Source organism: Neopelma chrysocephalum, unplaced genomic scaffold (assembly GCF_003984885.1).
Source record: "Neopelma chrysocephalum unplaced genomic scaffold, ASM398488v2 Primary Assembly neopelma1_44, whole genome shotgun sequence".
Lineage (NCBI taxonomy): Eukaryota > Metazoa > Chordata > Aves > Passeriformes > Pipridae > Neopelma > Neopelma chrysocephalum.
In genome coordinates, this window is record NW_020897703.1 from 215,988 (window position 1) to 234,156 (window position 18,169).

The 18,169-nt window shown below is 43.6% G+C and overlaps 1 protein-coding gene across 33 annotated transcripts in view; it reads left to right on the forward strand.

Moving 5' to 3' along the window:
• MAP2 (microtubule associated protein 2) overlaps positions 1 to 18,169 on the forward strand; it is a 222,979-nt gene that overhangs the window by 71,264 nt on the left and 133,546 nt on the right. For 6 of the 33 annotated variants that reach the window (XM_027677933.1, XM_027677943.1, XM_027677947.1 and 3 more), the window contains exons 1-2: positions 14,423 to 14,827; positions 15,049 to 15,114. The exons of 1 other annotated variant lie outside the window; for it this stretch is intronic. The gene's annotated coding sequence lies outside the window, so the exon portion shown is untranslated. Of the gene's footprint in view, positions 1 to 14,366; positions 14,388 to 14,418; positions 14,828 to 15,048; positions 15,115 to 18,169 lie in introns of those variants that run through there. 26 more of the 33 variants (XM_027677952.1, XM_027677955.1, XM_027677956.1 and 23 more) reach the window with 15 other exon arrangements.

The window sequence follows — 18,169 nt, forward strand, 5'->3', positions numbered from 1 at the left end:
TGTCCCCCCAGTTCTGTCCCTGCCTGCCTACCCTGCACCCCAGCCCGTTTGGCACAGGTGCTTTTGGGGAAGGGTCAGGCTTCCCTCCGCACAGAGCAGTCTGCCATTCCCGTGCTCCTCAGCAGGAGCATGGCAAACAGGCTGCCTTCCTCCTTGCTCCCACCGCCCTCTAAAGGATTTAGTAAAGCGCAGATGGCGCCGCGCTTACGCATAATGAACAGCCAGCAATTGAATAAGCCTGTGTGTCAGCTTGGGCTTTGCTCTGCACATGTATCGTGTGTTAGCGAGTGCTGGGCTTTTCCGTTGGAGCCTCTGCTCCTGCTGGGATCTCATCAGGGAGAGGTTTACCCGAAGGGACCCCTCCCCGGACTCTGGTCCCTAAGGTCAGGCTTAGCTCAGATTGGCTCTTCCCTGAGAGCAGCCAGGCTTTCAGCAGGACATGGCTGTAGGGTTGGGCTTTACTTAGTGCAGTGTCATTTCTCTGAATGTTCAGGTAAGACAATTTTTTTTAAATCCATTTTTCTTTGCTATTTTTCTTATCCTAAAGATTTGGAGTAGTCTTTAGCTTTAAAGAGCTTGAAGACACCTGCCTATACCCGGGGCCGTCTTTCAGTTAGACTTGGTAGAGACATGTTTGGCCAAAGTCGGTATGAGCTGCAAGTGGTTTGGACCTGACTGCTCTTTGCTTACAGGGGCTTTGTTTCAATGGGGGTTTTTTGTGTGTGCATTAGTCCTAGTACCAGTCCCTACAGCACTTGCTGGCAATTTTTAAGTTGCATCCTCTTTGCTTTCTTTCCTGTTCCCCCTTCACATGGATTGGGCGGCTTGAGGAAGGCCAAAGCACTGTGCTGTCCTTGGAGGATTCCCACGTCCTGCAGTGCCAGCTGAAAGTGCACCAGCAGGCCCAGCTGAGACACCACCTCACCTGCAGCTGGCAGCTGTTGTCCATCTGTATGTACATGTGCTGCTGATAAGCTTGGTGCAAGTGGATGCAGTACCTTGTGCTCTGGGGCTGGTTTGGGACTGAGGCCTCAAATGTAGATAAAATGTCAAAAGTACAATAATCTTTTGCCCTGCTAGTGGGTAAGAAAGGCCAAATGTGGGGAAAAGCTGCATTGTAAGAAATATTTTCTCACCCAGTTTCTGGAAGTGAGGGCAGAGATGCAGGAGCTGGGCTGGGCCTTTTCCTTTGGATCCAGTGAGCTACTTTATCCCTTAGAACCCCTTTCCTCCTCCCACCCATTATCTCATCTCATGCATTAATTTCTCAGCCGGTGTTTGTGCAGTGCCCTGGCTCTGAGGGAGCTTTCACTCCTGAAGAGTCTTTATGGGCTTCAGAAATAAAATAAGAATAATTGAGTGGGCAGTGCAGAGGCAAGGATCAGCTGTCACTACCCTTGGTGTATACCCAGGGGAAATAAGGAGGTTCAGTCCAGTGCTTTTCAGGAATGACAGATTAATTCAGGATGAGAGAGTCTTTTGGTCTCTTAAGGGGGCAAAACCTTGAGCCACAGAAATTAAATAGCAACATGTGGAGTGGTAGTTGAATAAAAATAAAATAAGAGTGCGAAAAAAAAGCCTTAAGCTCTTTAGCTTATCTTGTTCTCCGAGTTCTATATCAGATGGCAAGCACCTGCCTAGTGCATGGATATTAGGGGCATGCTGTCAGGAGACTTTTATCTTCAAGTGATATCTGCCCTTACACTCTGCCTTCTGCTCATCAGATTGCATGTTGCAGAATAGAAAGCATTTTCTGGTCACAGTGACTTGTTTTTCAAGTTACTGAAGTGTAAAATCATCTCTACCAAGGCATAACAAAATAAAATAAGTGTTCAGTTATTTCTATCTTGGCTGTATATTACAGTCAATCTGAACCAATGCATGTACTTATTAATAAAATATAGCTTTATATAGAGAAGGCTCCTGCACTTGGTTTCTCCCTTGTTCAAGGGAGTGAAAAGACAAGGAAAAAGGCTTTAAGGTTAACTTAAGAGATGGATAAAAGCCAAGTCAGAGAATTGTTATATTGTTATATATTACAACAAAAACATTGGAAACAATGGAAAAAACAGAGTGCTAGTAATGTGTGTATTCCACATTAATTTTATATTGACTTACATTTACTCCTATATTTATAGCACAGAGACGTTTCAGAATTATCCTAAATCTCTCAGGAGAAGACAATGTTTTCTTAGTCTGGAAGCATCAGGTGTGACCCCTTGGAAGAGCCTCAGGAGCAGAAATCAGATAAGCTGAGCTCATGTGGCTTTGTTTGTTTGTTTGTTTCAAAAAGATTTGAATGCTTCTGAATATTCTTGGCGTCTAACTGTGTTTAATGGTTGATAGATCCTGTTAAACTCTAGAGTAACAGAGTATTTTGGATTTTGGGAAAGGTGGGAAGCAGGGATTGGGCTGTCTGTTTGACAGTCAGTATATGGGGCATGTGCAGATATATCTTTTTACTGAGAAGATACTCTAAGTCTCTCCAAAAGCTGTCAGGACAAGAAAGCTCTTTGGTCCTGACAGTGTCTTTCACTGACCCTTGGCATGTGCTCCTTCCATGACTTTCCTCTGTAATGTTGAACCCTGCCCTCAGGAGGGGCTGAGGAAGAGAACAGAGAAGAGATCTGGGAACATCAGAGTGGGACACAGCACTCTCAGAAAATCTGAGAAAGCTGGTTTCAGTAGGGCCCCCTCCTGGTGGACATGGGGGGTCAGCAGCTGGAAGTGGCCTAAATGCAGCCAGAAGCATCACCAAATACCATAATTTGGGGGAACAAATAGGGCCAGAAGAAAAGTCCGTTTCCCAGCACTGCAGTGGTTAAAGCTCGGCACCCAGGCGTAACCAGTGCATGCTCTTTGAGAAACACTTAGTGTGAGTTTTAATAGAGCTCTCAGTCCTTTGATGGCCTTAACAGGCCTTGTAGCAAAGAATGAAAATATCCTAGAGTAATACCACAAGTTAACAAAGGCTCAGGCAGCCTTACCAGATGTGAGTTTTCTGACTCTTGACCTGCAGTTCTCTACAGCAGGTGTAGGTTTCTTGTGTTTTGTTTGCATGCCGGTTTTTTATGTGTGAAAGCTGGTTATTTTGGCATGACTCTATACATTTTTATTAGGACAGCTGTTCATTATTTATTAATGACTTTTCACGGTTTCCCTTTATTGAGAAGTGCAATAAATATTTCTTTCTCTGTTCTTCAAAGTTTAGTCTCTGAATGTGACAGAATAAGAAATTCAGTTGAAGAAAAGATTGGTAGTTTCCAAATGAACACACAGTCTGATTTTTGTAGCTTAAAAACCTCACATATGCGGTGAATACAGTATAAATCTTATAATGAAAACCCGTTCCTTTTCTACTAGTCTCTTGTCCTGTGAAAGCTCTGTGAGGCAGAAGATTTTTATCTGAGTGTAAACAATGGAATGTTAAAGGATGATGTTGCCAGTTGTCCAGCTTCTGAGGTTTTTGGTTTGCATTGGCTAGAAAGCAAAAATGATTAACGAAGGCATTACAAAATATTAGGCAATTTGCAATTCCTGCTATTAAGTGAGGTGCATCCCAGCTTCAGTGGAGTTGCATTGTCTTGAGGTTTGGTTTCTAGTCTGAGCTAAAGTCAAGCCTCAGCTGTGGAAGGAAAGTGCGTGTCTATGGGAGGGACTTGCTGTACTGAGGTGGGTGTGGGGAGTGGCCCCTGAGCTCCTTCTCTGCTCACTGGAATGCTGCAGCACAGCAGGTGAAGTGTTCCTAAGCTTACAGCAAGTTCTGCGAAGATGGACAATCCCAGGGAGGCTCAAGAAAATAACACAGTGCCCAAAATCCAGAGCTTACAAAAGTGAGACTAAGTTTTAGAAATCCCCAGCAGCTAAAAGAAGGTAATGCAAAAGAAGCCCACTTTCCTCACAAACTGGATTCTGTCCATTCAGCTTTTGTGTACCTGCAGAGTACAGCCAAGACCCTCTGAAGGGTCTGTCCTGCCATGCTCACCTGGGTTGAGTGTTACAGCTCCAGGCATCCTGCTGATGGCAGAGGGGACATTCAGGGGACAGCAGAAGGTGACTTGAGCAAAGCTAGCAGACCAGAAAATGCAGTCTTTGTGTGGAGCTGGGAAGAAGTCCCACTAAAGTGAACAGTTGCAGAAAGGCGTCCTCCTGTTCATGGCTTGTGTTCAGGGGCTCCAGACAGGTTCTGCCATGTCATGATGCTCTGTTGCATTTTCTGTCTTAGATTGGTTGTTTCCCATTGACTTAGGTGTGGTGGGTGATGATGTTATAGTGGAATTCTGAAAATGCCTTTGTGATTTGCTGCCACAGCCCCACTGGGGCTTGGTAAGGTTTGCAGGAGTAGCTTTTTGGGTATCAGTAGTTAATTTGGAGTTGATTACTCTGACAGTGTGAGTGTTTGGTTCATCACAGGATTCTCGTAGTCCTTGCAGATGATGCAGAGTTATGGGTTGGTTTTGTGTGGTTTTGATGTTTGTTGTTTTTTTCTTCTCCTAGGAAATGTATCCATCTGATCTCTTCTGTACTGTTTTTGAAGTTGTAACTTTTTCTTCATTATGAGGGAAACAATGCATTTCAGTCTTACTGAGTTTTCATTAACATCTTTCCCTTCAAATATGGCAGTGAGCCAGTAAAATTAATGTTCCCTTTGTGTCTTAGCACGGTTTGGTTTCTCAGAAACTGTCTTGTGCAAAAGTCAAGGCTTCAAACCAGAGGCCGACATGAGTGTGCCTGACTCCACTGCTGATGGGCCTTGAAAAGGTATCAGTGGAAATTCCTCTGTCCAAGATTCAGCTCCTAAGAAGGGACACCCATTGTGCTGGTCATGTTGGTCCTGACTTGGTCTGCAGGGCCAACTTCCAAAAGCAGTGAAAGCTCGAGCTCCCATCAACTGCATGCAGAGAACCATCAGAGTTAAGGAAGGCACAGAAAGCTGGATGCTTGTTAGTATTCACCCTTTAATGATTTACGAGACTAAAAAGTATAAACAAGTGACACTTTATATTTTGCCACAGCAGTCTCCTATCCTTGTTTAATATTGTTAGTGGAGAGCTTGTGTCCAAAAGGGTGTTCGGTGACACCATCAGCTGAATAAGGTCTTTCAGATGTGTCTGTCTGCATTAGTAATGAGAATGCTTGCTCTCATTTTACAAAGGAACCATTTCTTTTAAATATAACCCCCTCCTTCCCAGCAACCCACCCAAATGATACCATCATCAGAAATCTCATTACAGGCCTCTTTCATCCCTTTATCTGACATTGGATGAAAATGTCTTTGTCTTCAAGTTCCTTCAATTATTAATGATTCAGTTGTATTCTTTTTGCCAATTGGTGCAGAGAGAACCTTGGAGCAAATGTGTATTAGTTATTCCATTTATTCTCTCCTCTTCGTTCCTTCTGCAGTCTTTCTTAATAGTGCTGCTCTCCTGGTTTTTCACTTGCAGGTTCCGCATCGTTGCTTGGTTTTTTTTCTCAAATGTAAGAGCTGTTGTGCCCCAAAGACTTTGTTTCTGAAACCTTTTAAAAAGAGGTGAGGAACCTTCTTGAAAATGCTAGGAACACCTGTGTTCTTCAGTGTCTACTGTGATGTTAATAAGTGGACAGACACCTTTATCTGAACCAGTCCCACCCTATGGACTAGGTTGAAGTCTGGGGATGGCAGGTCACAGACCCAGTAAAACTGTTTGCTCCCAGACCCTAAAGTATAATTTCAGTGGCACTGTGGAGAGGCAGGGGCCATCCTTGGTACCCTCCCCACCCATCCAGCAGCAAAGAGGGGAGGAGTAGGAGGGGTTCACATGGAAGAGCCACAGGGCTTGTCACACTGCCTTGTCCTCTGAGAGACCAAGTTGATGTAGTGGGAGCAATATAGGTCCAGTGCTGTGCTTCCCTTGACAATACTTTTCCAGACCCAGTGTCCCTGGAGCTGTAGGCTCTCTGAAACTCAAGGGCAGGTTAGGGCTGAGGTCCCCAGCACTGTGGCTGGCCCAGATTAGGAAGGTGTGGAGGGAGCACACCTGTACTGTGCACCAGGAATTCTGATTTGGCTTCTCAGGAAGCCTGTGGAAGGATGGAGAGAAGGCAGTGTAAGCTGGTCCTGTGGCCCAGGTGAATTTTGCTGGGGATTGTGCCAGCTGCCCAGTCTATGCACAGTTGCCCAGTTATAGTAACCAGATGCCTGTTGGGATAAAACAACAGGATCCTTATTCACTCTGAGGAGGATACCAGCATGTCTGGGCACTGTCCTTGGTGCTCTTTTTATAAAAATAAATACATAAATAAATACTTTGACCTTCCTCAGTAGCAGGGTGTTTTTAAATACCAGACACACACAAAAAAATTTGCTTTTAATTAGCCCAGTGAATTCCTCTTTTATGCCCCCCTACTCCCCCCCGTTGATTTGGAATGCAATAGCTTGCTTGCTGTATCTTCACAAATGATATTATCCGGAAGATTTTTATTACTGTTTGGTTTTGTGTATTTCAGAGATATCTAACTGAAAACATGTGCTTTACAAAGAAAGGCTAGAAGAATGTTTTCCCAGACTCTCCTTTTTGCTTATATCTGGAGTCTCCCCAGTTTGCCAGTATCTATCTTACTGTGCAAACCCCACATTTTGGCATTTCTCCAGCTGAGACATCATCACCAACAAAGAAAATGGAATAATTATCCCAGTGTTTCAGGGACAGCATCCCTATTAGGATAAATAAAACTGTGATTTTGTCTTTTTTTGCCCATGATAAGCCTTTTCCTGCCAAGCTACTGCCAAACTACTTACTCTGATTTGTCTAGTTATGTGTTCGAGGCCTTGTCTCTCAATATGCTGTTCAGTCCTTTTTTTTCCCCCCTTGATTTCCTGCTTTTAGAACTGGGAACTGCTGTGCAGTATACTACAATGATCTTGGTTTTGGGAGATGCTTTCCTGTGAGAAACTCATCCTAAATTGGGGTGAAATCTGAATTTTATAAGTGCAAAATCAGGAGATGAGTTTGTTGGGATTTTTTATTGACAAACTCATATTGCCATGAGTATTTTTTAAGTTGTGTTCTTGTCCTGTGGGTACTTGTAAACTACTTCATTGGATTTTTTTCCCAAAATCTTTGCGAAGATGACATTTCAGTGATTGGTTTGTAATTGACCTTTCAAGATAGAGTACAATGTTTGGAAAGATATTTGTGAAGATAAATCAGACTCTTGTCTGTGATCTGCTCTGAAACCTTAAATACTCTTCTTGAGTCAGGAGGATTCACACAACTTTTGAAGCTGCATCTGTCTTGCTTTGAGCGTTTCTTAAGTTGCTCTTTACTATTCTAACCTGAAGTTCTGCTTCTTTTTCAACTAATCATATGTGGTGTTTGCTCACTGTCGGTCTTGTGAAAATTGGACAAACGTTGAGTATGTTGAATTATACCCTTCTGTGCATCATCTTTGTTGTGCCTCTCTGCTGAACCATGGCTTTTCCTGTCTGCTTTTGAGATCATATTGATTCTTTTTTTGTTGCCTTTTATGTTCCTTGGCAATTGTAACTCAGTTTGTTCCTTAGCTTTTCTGATTATATTCCTGTGCTTTTGCTGTCCCTTATTTACGTGGCATTTGTCTCTGTTTTTTGCATGATTTTTGAGTATTCAGGCTCTTAGAAAGCTTAGTATATTCTTCCTCTGTACTGGTACAGTTTGTTGTTAAAGCTGCTAAACTCACTTATTTCTGTCTTTCATTTCTGGTTCTGTGTATGCCTTGAGGCTTGCACAGAGCATAAACCCCTATCTCTTGAGCTGTCTATGCTTTCTCCTGTTGCCTGCCAGACTGAATGGAAATCTTCCAAAGAAGCCCAGTAGGATGGGAGAGGAACTGAGACTGGCAGTTTCTCTCTCCATCTTCACCTCTGCCTTTCACCCTTTTAATATCAGATCATATTCTCCTCCACGCCCTAGTGTTGCTGTGGGATCACGGCTCTGCTAAACAGTATCATCCTTTGAATACAGTGTAAACCAGTGTCTGGGTGGCTTCCAGTCCTCTGGCAGTTGTTGAAGCAGCAGTTCCCTGACTTACTGGGAGTGCTGTTGTTTGGGCCTGTCATCTAAAATGCCTTTGATCAAAGTACTGCTTCATCTAAAAGAAGGCCACTTGAGGTATATCAGACAAGTTCCAAGATCCCTCATTTATCCAAAATTCCCTTTTGCCTAATGACTTCCATGTTTTCCACCCCATTCTGATAAACCAGAATTGACTGTAATTGTGTTACACCTCCCAAAAGTGTCCCTGATGATGACGATTGGATGTGACACTCTTTGCTTTGTACCCTGAGCTCATGAACAGTGTAACTGAGCACTGCAAAACAGCTGCTGCCTGTCACCCTCGGGGCAACTACCTGGTACAGATGAGGGAAGTAATTCACATGTACAAAGAGCTTAAAAATAATTTTGGGCAGCACTATGAGATCAGGGTGACTGAAAGCTATGCTTAAGTTACCTAATCCAAATCTCCATTCATTAAACCCATTTTAGTCTTGATATAGTAACTGCTGTGCACCCAGTGGAGCACTGGCTGACTGAAATGTGTGTAAGCAAAGAGGGAATTGTGATCATTATGTTAACCACAGGAAATCTGCTTTTATGGTGATGTAAACAAGAATCAGTCATAAGTAGCTAATAAATTGGTATCTGCTATGTTAATTTCACAGTAAACGTGACAGGATCCACTAAGAAGCCCTTTGCAAGGGGGTCCTGTGCTAAGATGGTCTCTGTAACACCAGCCCTCCTTGCCTTTATTGAAAGCGCTACAAGAGTGTGCATAAATACAAATTCTGATCCAAATGCACTGAAGCCAAAGAAAGGCTTCTGGTGGTTTTAGCTGGGCTTTGTCTTGGAGGTCAAAGTGGCTGTTAATTGTGGTTGGTTTTACTGGAAATGTGAAGTCTGTGAAGGACAGCTATTGGACAGGCTCATCCCCATGCAGAGGACCTGGATGCCCATACGAAGAGGGAAAAAGCTGTTGCATCATGTTGGCAGTGCCACCTCTGAGCCCATGTGGGTCAGGCCGACAGGCAGCAGCATTCTCATAAGGCAGCTTTTGTTGTGTCTCCTCTGAGGCGAGGACAGAGCTGCTTCCCCTCCAGTGGCTCAGCTGCCGAGAGCTCCTCCATGGGTTTCTGCCTGACTGCATTCCTTACGTAAAGTGCTGCTAAGTGAGAAGCTGTTCAAACCAATTCTGCTACATGTTACTACATGTTACTGCAATTTCTATTGCCTGTCTGGTTGGTTTTGCTGTCGAGGAACAGCAGTGAGTTTTTTAAAGAATTCTTGAAGGGAAGTGTGGACACGAGAAAATAACTGGCTGGCAGCTTCCAGGAAGGCAGTACTGAGCTGCTAGGGAAGGTATCTCTGAGGGAAGATTGATCTTTAAATTAAAGAAAAAGTACCTTTTCTCTGAAAGGAACAACAGCTATTGACCTATTTGAGGAAAACTGCGATTTTCACTACTGTGTTAGCTATGTACCAGTGTCCCATTGCCTGCGAAGAACTTACATGTTTTCCTAAATATAAGTGGGGTTTGAATTGAAAGACCATCCAAACCCTATGATCAGACAAAACAGGTAAATCTGTGTATTTTATATTGCAGTTACTGTTTTATATGTCCTTAAGACCATGCCAGCTCTGTTTATATTTTAATTGCGTGTTATGCAAAACCTGCTTCAAGAAATGATTCATTAGTTTAAAATATTTTATTTATATATTTAATATAGAATAATAGCTAAGGCTTCTGTTAGGAGGTATGATGTGACAGTTAATTGAAAAACATTAGGTTACATGGTTAAGTGAAGTACAAACTGACATTTGAATAAATTCTGTTACAGTAGCTGTGATATTTTACTGTAAACAAGTTTTCGTCTTGATTCATCACCCCACTGGTAGGCCAGGAGAGAGAAAAGATGAGAGCAAGTGGTAGAGCTTCTGCCTGCAGTATTTTCTTAGTCATAAACCTTGTGATAGGATGGAGCAGCAGCCAGTGTGTCTCTTAGGTGCACGTGGTACGACAGTCTGTCATGTGGACACCCATCGAGACACCGTATGTTCGTGCGTGTAATCCGTGAGCCTCCCAATAATGCAGTGGTGACTGCACAGGCCTGTCTCGAGCCTCTGAAGGCATTGTGCTTATGGATGTGTGCAGTGCAGTGATCTGGTCTTGTGGAAAGTTGTGGCACTCTCAGGTGGCGTTGGTTTTTGCAGGAGAGTTGGTGCTATCGATTATTTCTGATACCGTGGGCTGAAAATTTAGATTGTCCTCCAGGGGCAGTGGAGTGACAAGGCACTTGGGGACTGTGCTGATTGGGACACATCAGATTGCTCCAGTGATGTTTCAACGTTTCTCTGAGATGGAGGTTTGCTGTTCCCCTCCACAGGCAGTACCCAGGGCAGAGGTGGTGGTTTATTTTGGCATAATGATACAAAAGCTTGTGTTGCAGCAGTTACTAGTAACTGTACCACATATACATACAATTTTTGGGGACTAGCAAATACTTTTCATGAATTTTGCTTTCTTATTCTTTTGTTCTCACTGGTCTTTAAACTAGAGACTAAGGATTTCCTAACAAAGCCAAAGAATACATTTATTTGGTAACTTCAGAGGGTTCAGTGCAGAATTGGTTGTTCTGAAAAGCAGGCCTAGGAGGATTTAAATATCCTACATCTTCCAGCTTTCAGTGACATGCTGGCACAGAGTGAAATAGAAGATCCCTTTCTAGGTATTCCACATATCAGTTATTTAGCTGAGGAGAATCAGCTTGGATTCACAACAGAAATGGGTGCAGGAGAGCTGGCTGTGATACTCGGTGTGAAGAGCTGCCTTTGCATGGATGCTAGGAAAGGGCAATGTCACCAGGACAGGCCTGTTTTACTGGTAGCCTGGGAGGAAAGGCAGGTGAGTTCCATAAAGATGTTCAGTCTGCTGTGGATACAGAGCTGGGGGCACCACTGCTGTAAAGGAAACATAAGGTGGGTAGATCAGCCCTTGACTGAAACCGAAACCAGAGTCCCCCTGCGTCTTGAAACTTTCTAAGGTGCCTTGAAATCCTTTGCACCCACAGAGGCTGCTAACTCAGCCTGCAGCTTTTCCTGACTCCTCCCCATGCTCTCAGTTGTCAGTAACCATGGAGATACAGACGGTGACTCCAGCCTCAGCCTCCCTCACAGTGTAGCCCTGGTGAAAGAGCTGCTGTGCTATACTGCATGTGTTTTTCTAGAATTAATTAATGCCCTTCTATTCTGTTTTCTTCCCGCCTCAAGAAGGAGGGGAGGGGGAATTAAAAGCAAGTTTTTCCCTCAAATGGCTGCTAAAACACGATAGTCTGATGTTTATTACTGCTGCAGAAGATCAGACAATACTGACAATACTTACAGAGTCTGGTGAAGCACCTGTCTCCTCCCAAGCTCTCCAGCAGGCAGCCATCCCCAGCACTATTTCAAGTGGTAAGACAATAGCAAATGAAAAGAAAATTCCCTGTTCCAAGGCTATTTTTACCAGAGTGGTGCAGTTCCTGTTCAGTAGACTTATTCCTCTTAATCTACATCACTGATGATATTGGATGTTATTTTAGGCATTGCATAAAATGTTCACCCAGTCTTTGCTAAAAAAGAAGCAACCAACCCACAAGTCCTTTGTTAAATGCTGGTTGCAAGACTTCAGCAGTGGTTTGGGTGGAAAGATCTTAGACTGAGGTTCTGGAAGCATCTTGCTTGGTCTGGGAACAGAAGTTGTGTGTGACCTTGGGCCACAACCAGCCCCATGATTGGTTGGTTGATTGGTTGGTTTTTCCATTATCCTGAAAATGAGGAGAACACTACCACTATCTCTTTAGGGTTTTGGCTCTTCTAAGTTGCAATGGAAGTCTGTCTCCTGCTCTGTCTAGCATCTTGCAGAGAAGGACCCAGTTTGCAGCTGGATTTTCTAAGCCCTCTTACAGTGCAGTAATGAAACTGAGTGCACTGTCTTGTGTGAATATCAGAATTAAAGAGAAAAACCCACCTGCACAGGTGAAACCTTTTAGAGTTTGGACCAGGCTTCAAGCACAGTCTCACCACCTCCTTTACTGAGACTGTAAATGTCTTTACTCCTCTTCAAGAGGTACCGTGCTGAAAATGTAATTTAAACATTTCCAGGTCTTTGACTTATCAACTTCCTAATGTTTGTATTTTCACTGCATTGATTTTATGTGATGAGTTTCATGCTTTTGTGGCTAAGCCAGGAAAGCATGAGGTTAAATCTCAGGGCTAAGTGTTCTCTGTGTTCCAGCCCTTCATCCCTGACTCCTGTGCCTTTGTCTTGTCAGAAATGTTTTTATAGGTGTATGAAAGACATATCACAGGGCAGCCAGAACAAACTCGATGGTTGAGATACTCTTTTATTTACAGTATCTTATGATGAAGCCATTTGCCATGGGCTGTTTTGGTAGATTGTGTCCTTGGAAATGCTTGCATGGGCAGATCAAAGGAGACTTGGATGACTGGTTGAAGATTTATCCATAGGCTCTAGGGTATAGGACAAAGCCTGGCAATACGTATCTGTCCCTTATGAGCCACGTGAGTTCCGTCAGGAGCATCTGAGAGAAATTACAGGACAGCTTTCAGGACTCCTTGCTATCCCTCCACCATCCCAACTCCCTGGTGTTGTTTCTGGGGCCTCCCAGAGCTCCTGGCTACTTTGGGGGAAGTGTGGCTGTGAAGGGGAGCTGAAGAAGTGAGGGAGGGACCAAGGCAACTCTGTGAACAAACACCAACTGTTAAATGGTGGAACTGAGGAAGACGAGGGCAGGATTAGGGTTTCCTTGGTTTCTGCAGGGAATGAGCTCTGCAGTGGGAGGTTTGGCAGCAGCAGGCACCCCTTCCGATGAGTCACAGGACGCTTTTTCAGAGGAAGGGTCTAAGAATTGCGCTAGTGCTGCTCTTGCTCGTTTTTTCCCTTCGCTCTGAAGGCCTTTTTGCTGCCATGTGGTACCTGCTGCACTGCCATCCTTGTCCCATACAGCCTGTCTTTGGGGCTACCTTCCTCCATTTCCTCATCCTCCTCTCCGCTGCAGTGGTTTAAAGAGTGGGGAAAAACTTGTCAGGTCAGGATGGAGACGCTTTGTAGTCACCAAGATCTGTTTATAGCAGCGAGGGTGGAAGTTCTGGTTGATGCAAAGTTTGATGGATGTGTGAAGTCATCTTGTCATTGTTGTGGGGGAAGACAGAAGGGAATCAATTCGCTTTGCAGCCCTCTACCCCTAAAGCTTTGGGAGAGCGGCCCTGGAATTCTTTGGGAAATTTGTTACTCCTTCCTGCAAGCCCCTTGTCCCTTTCAAAGGTAAATGGTGTTCGTTAGACCTCTCCCAAAATTTGTGTTAGGGAGGTATTTCATTTTCCTCTCAATATCCTTCCCTCTCAAGTACTCTGCTGACACAGGGACTGAGAAGCAGCAGCTGCCAAGTGGATCTAGTTGACTTGTGTGTCCTGACTGCAGGGAAATTTAAGCTTGTCTTCAGTCCTTAAGAGTGTGGTCAGGCTCATTGGTTATTCCTGAATGCTCTTTCACTGGTTATGCTGTTTCGTTACAAACTTCCAGTGCTCAAAAACAAACCAGTTCATCTTTTAACTTTTACTCACTCTATTAAAAATTCAGTCCTCTACACCTTCTCGGCTGTCCCTCCCCAGTTGTGCTGTCACCTCCCACAACACTGGGTGGTTTCCGAATTCACGGGTCCCTTTTCCTACTGAGATTAATATTGTCCTGGAGGAAACCTTGGAATAGAGAGATGAGATCAAAGCAGGCACAACAGCTGAATAGTGGCAGTAAAACTGGACTCCTCACAGCAACTCGGTTTTGAGCTGAACTGTGCAGTGAGCCCTGTTCTGCTCCTGTATCAGTCCTGAAGTGTCCCTGCTTGCCCCTGCAGTCCTGTAGGACTACTGCATTTTCCCTGGTCTTATTTCCCCTTGGTGTGAATAAGCAAATGCAAGGCTCCAATAACAGCACAGTCAAACTGGTTCCAGCATGCGAGCAGAAGCATTAGATAGAAAAATAAAGGGAGAGAGCGAATCGCCCTCCTAATCCGTAATGCAGAAAATGCTAAATCCCTCCAGCCCTCCTTTTCAGCATGGACCGTCCATAAAACCTGTCTGGGATTTGGATCGGCATCGCGGTGGAACCCGGGTGTTGCTGCTGCCTGTGTGCAGTGCGTGCCTGTGTGCCTTTGGCAGCAGCACAAAAGAAACCAGTTGATGATATTCATAGGATTAAAGGCCCGATTCCTGGGGACACACTTGGTTGGATGCAATTAAAATGCCTGTCAGGCATTTGATACCAGCAACCCCTTGACAAACTGCTTCAGCAGCCGCGAGGTGCAGCATCCTACTGTAAGTGGATGATGGCGGAGCGGGCTGGTTTGTCATCGTTCTCGAAATTTCTGTGGCCAGCGAACTCCCTCTTCCTCTCCCACTCACCCTCTTTTCCTTTTCACCACTGCGGGGACTTCTTCTAATTTGCAGTTTTGCTTTTCCTGACGTACACATGGTAGATACAAGCTGGTGGCTTGCAGACTGCGTCTGTCTGGAGATAGGCAGCGAGCCGATGGATAACAACACTCCAGGAGAATGATTATGCAGCAGTTATTTAAGGATAGGCTTTTGTGGTATGGCAGCACGTGAGCTGGTAACGATTTTATTTTAAAAATTTCAGCTTTGTTTGCTTGTTGAGAATTTGAAAGAGTTATGCCTTTATGCTGAAGCTTTTTGAATTTAGTCTGCTGTAGGTTAAATTCTGTAGTGATGCATGCTGGATGAATTAAAATGAATAGGTAATAAACTTCTGTGGGTTTGTTTTTAAATATATTGATGCATACATAATGTGTATTATATGTACACACACCTTCATACACACAGGCTTGTAGGGATATGTTTCTGGATATGTCTCTTTGTACAATAGAAGAAGAACTTCTTATAGCTGAAGACTGTTTCTCAGCTAAAATTAAGTGATTTCAGTTTATTTTTTGTCCCTCCCTTTGTTTTTTATTAACAGATTCTTCAGCATATAGTGTTGGACGCAACGCGCCGATTGGAATCTGCTCGTTCACCGGCTGGAAAGGTAGGACACCTCTGTTTGAATGTGGGCATGAATGTGATACAGGGTGTGGGCTGTGCTTTTTTTATTTTGTTTTTCTTTTTTGATTTAAACAATGGATGTTTTTCTTCATTTTGTCCAGCTGTGTTTTGTGGCAGCTTTGCGGAGATTTTCAAATTGTTTTGGCAGGCACTGTAAAGTTATTTTTGATGTGTATGCGTACGCTCTAGCTAATTAATTAGTCCTTTCGGCTGCAGCTACCACAGGGCAAGATACAAACCCGAGTGCTTGTCTATTGTCTGCTTTAGTATAGTGAGGATGCAGGGCTGTCTCCCATCATACCAGATTTGGGGGCATCATAATACTGATTTTCACATCAGCAAGGACAGGGTTAAACTTGCTGGCTTGCTGAGAGCAGGTACAGTCTATCACAGCGGAAAGCATAATGCTGGATTCAGACTGTATCACTTCCATGGGAGAGGGAAACTTCTTTTAACCCGTGCACTGCTGCCAAAAACCATGTGTGCTTCAGCTCAGGGCTTTTTATGCTTTTTTTCAGCAGCCTGGCAGGGCACGGTAGTGCTGGGTGAGCATCTGTCTTATGGCTTTTTGACACATCCCTGGCACTTCAGAAATTATGTCTGTGTATCAAAATGAAGAAAGCAAGCTGGGTTTTTTTGACAGTGTCATTACTAGTTCCCAGGAGAAGTAGTTTATTGTCCTCTTCCCCCTAATACCTTTTGACTTTGGTAGCTTTAACCCCTTGATGCTGTAAAGGAAAGAGAGAGATAAAACCTTGCAGAATAGAAAACATTAAGTGACTTTGTATTGAACTTTGAGATGTGTCAGGTAGTTAAGGAATACAGATCTCAGTGATTTGCAGTGGGGACTGTGCCCTTAAAAAAAATCTAAGCAGGATTGAAAATCTGCTCCCTCCACCTTGATGGAGAGAAAGAAAGGCATATCCATCTTCAATTAGCTTCTCAGGTGCCAGTTCTCACCTAACACCTACCAAACCAGACTTTATGATGTGTTCCTTCCCAGGTGCCCTACAGGTGATCATACTTCTTAGCCCTGCATTTAGACCTGGAGGGAATGTGTGTGTTTGTAGGGCAGCAATCAAAATGTGTGTGTCTTTAGTCTGAAGTTTCAGGGGGCCTTTTGAAAACTAGAATAAAACAGCTGAGGAATTCTTCAGGAAAGGCAGTTATATTTCTTTTATGAGAAGGCCTGGACTCCTGTAATGGCCACTGTGGGTCCCCAGACAGACAAGAACCCCAAGCAAGAACCTGGGGATGTCAGGGATGGGGGGCACTGCTAGCAGGAATGCATCCCTCAGAAAGGAGATGAATATTGCAATAAATTGGTAGGGCTGGTTGATTGGTGCTGCTTCCTGGGAGAAAGCATTTGTGACTTTTTCAGGATATTCTCTCCTGGTTTCTTTACATACAGTTCTATTCCTTGTCTTCCTCTTCTACACATCTTTCTCTTGGCCCTTCTTTCTGCCTTGGCAGAAGTCTTCTTTCCTAATAGATTTTCCTGGCTAAATGAAATATTTGAAAGGAATGCTCTACTTGTTGGTTTTTCTTGGTTGCTTTAACTGCTGTTTCCTCCTGGTATCAGTTATCACTAGAGTCATTGAAATAGAAAAACTTGAAATAGATAGTGTATAAAATGCTTTAGTTCCTGAAAAATGCATTCAACGGTCTGATTTTAGCTAAGAGCAAGTCCCTTCTCTTCCCTCTACTTTTAATTTCACTTCCATTATCCAAGGGCAACAAGCCAAACTGCAGTCTCATTCTGATTTCATTAATGTTTTGCAAACTCTGTCTCAAGGACTAACGTTGCTTGCTGGGCTTGATGTCAGAATCCAAAGTTTTGCTGCAGCATTGGAGAGGGGGAAGGAAAGAACTCTTGCAAATAGAAATGATGGCATTGTTAGCAGATGAGTAGAACTGCCTAGTTTTTATAGTATCTGTGGATAATGAGTCCAATTTGTTGACAACATGATCCCTTCAGATGAATGGTTTTCATCTGCTATGGAAATGTCTCTTATCTTCTGTGCACAGCATCTTATCAGTCCTCTAGGATCTATCAAAAACAAAGAAAGGGCATCAGCTATTTGTTATTAAATCAGAGTTGGTGGAGACTGGTTTTTTTACTACGTATACATATAAAAATACATATACATTTCTTACACTTCTGATTTATCTATCATTTTAACCTCCTCCTTTGATCTGGGTTTTTAAGATTCATGTTACAAATCATTCCTTCAGACTACAAGGAAGAAAATGAGATGTTGTGCTGGCAAAAATGGAAATTATTTCAAGCAATATAATTTTCTTGAAGAAGAGGTAAGGGGCACTTATGCTCTAAGAAGAGAATTAATTCTAGATTGACAGGACTTGAAAATCCTGTGGCCACAAGGATAGTGCAAGATGGCTTGGAATATCAAAAGAAAAACATTTATTTAGCTGATAGAGAAAGGCCTCAGAAGCTGGAGTGTGCAGTGGCAATGGGGTGTGCTGGATTACAGTTTGTGGACTCCAGGGCACGCACCCAGGATGACGTGATGTTTGGCACTCACCTGCAATTAAACATGTGACGTGGGCACCAAATGCACCAAAGACATCCAGAAGACACGTGTGGTGTCAGTTCATCCCCAGGGTTCTCCTGCAGGGAGCAGCTTCAGAAATGAGCTTTGGCCCCCAGGTCTGCCCCTGTCCCGAGATCCTCATCCATTTTTTTTAACTGCACTTGTGATGACCCTCATGGAGGAGGTAAGGAGGAATTTGGTTTTATCGCTGGTCTAGGCTGGGTTTCAACATTCTCAGTTTGTTTACTAGGGTTGGGGTTACATCAGTAGGATTAACATTGTCTTGTCCTATGATTACATGAAACAAGTATTGGTTTGAGCATTGGAATTAATGGTGTGACTTTCCTTTGATTTATGTCTTGTGCTTGATGAAGTGGAGATTTTCTTGCTGGTTTACTGATCAGAAAGACTGTCCCCTAGGCAAACTGTTTGGTGGCAAGTAAGGGTCCTATGTTACAGCTTTTCTTTCAGCTAGGACAGGGT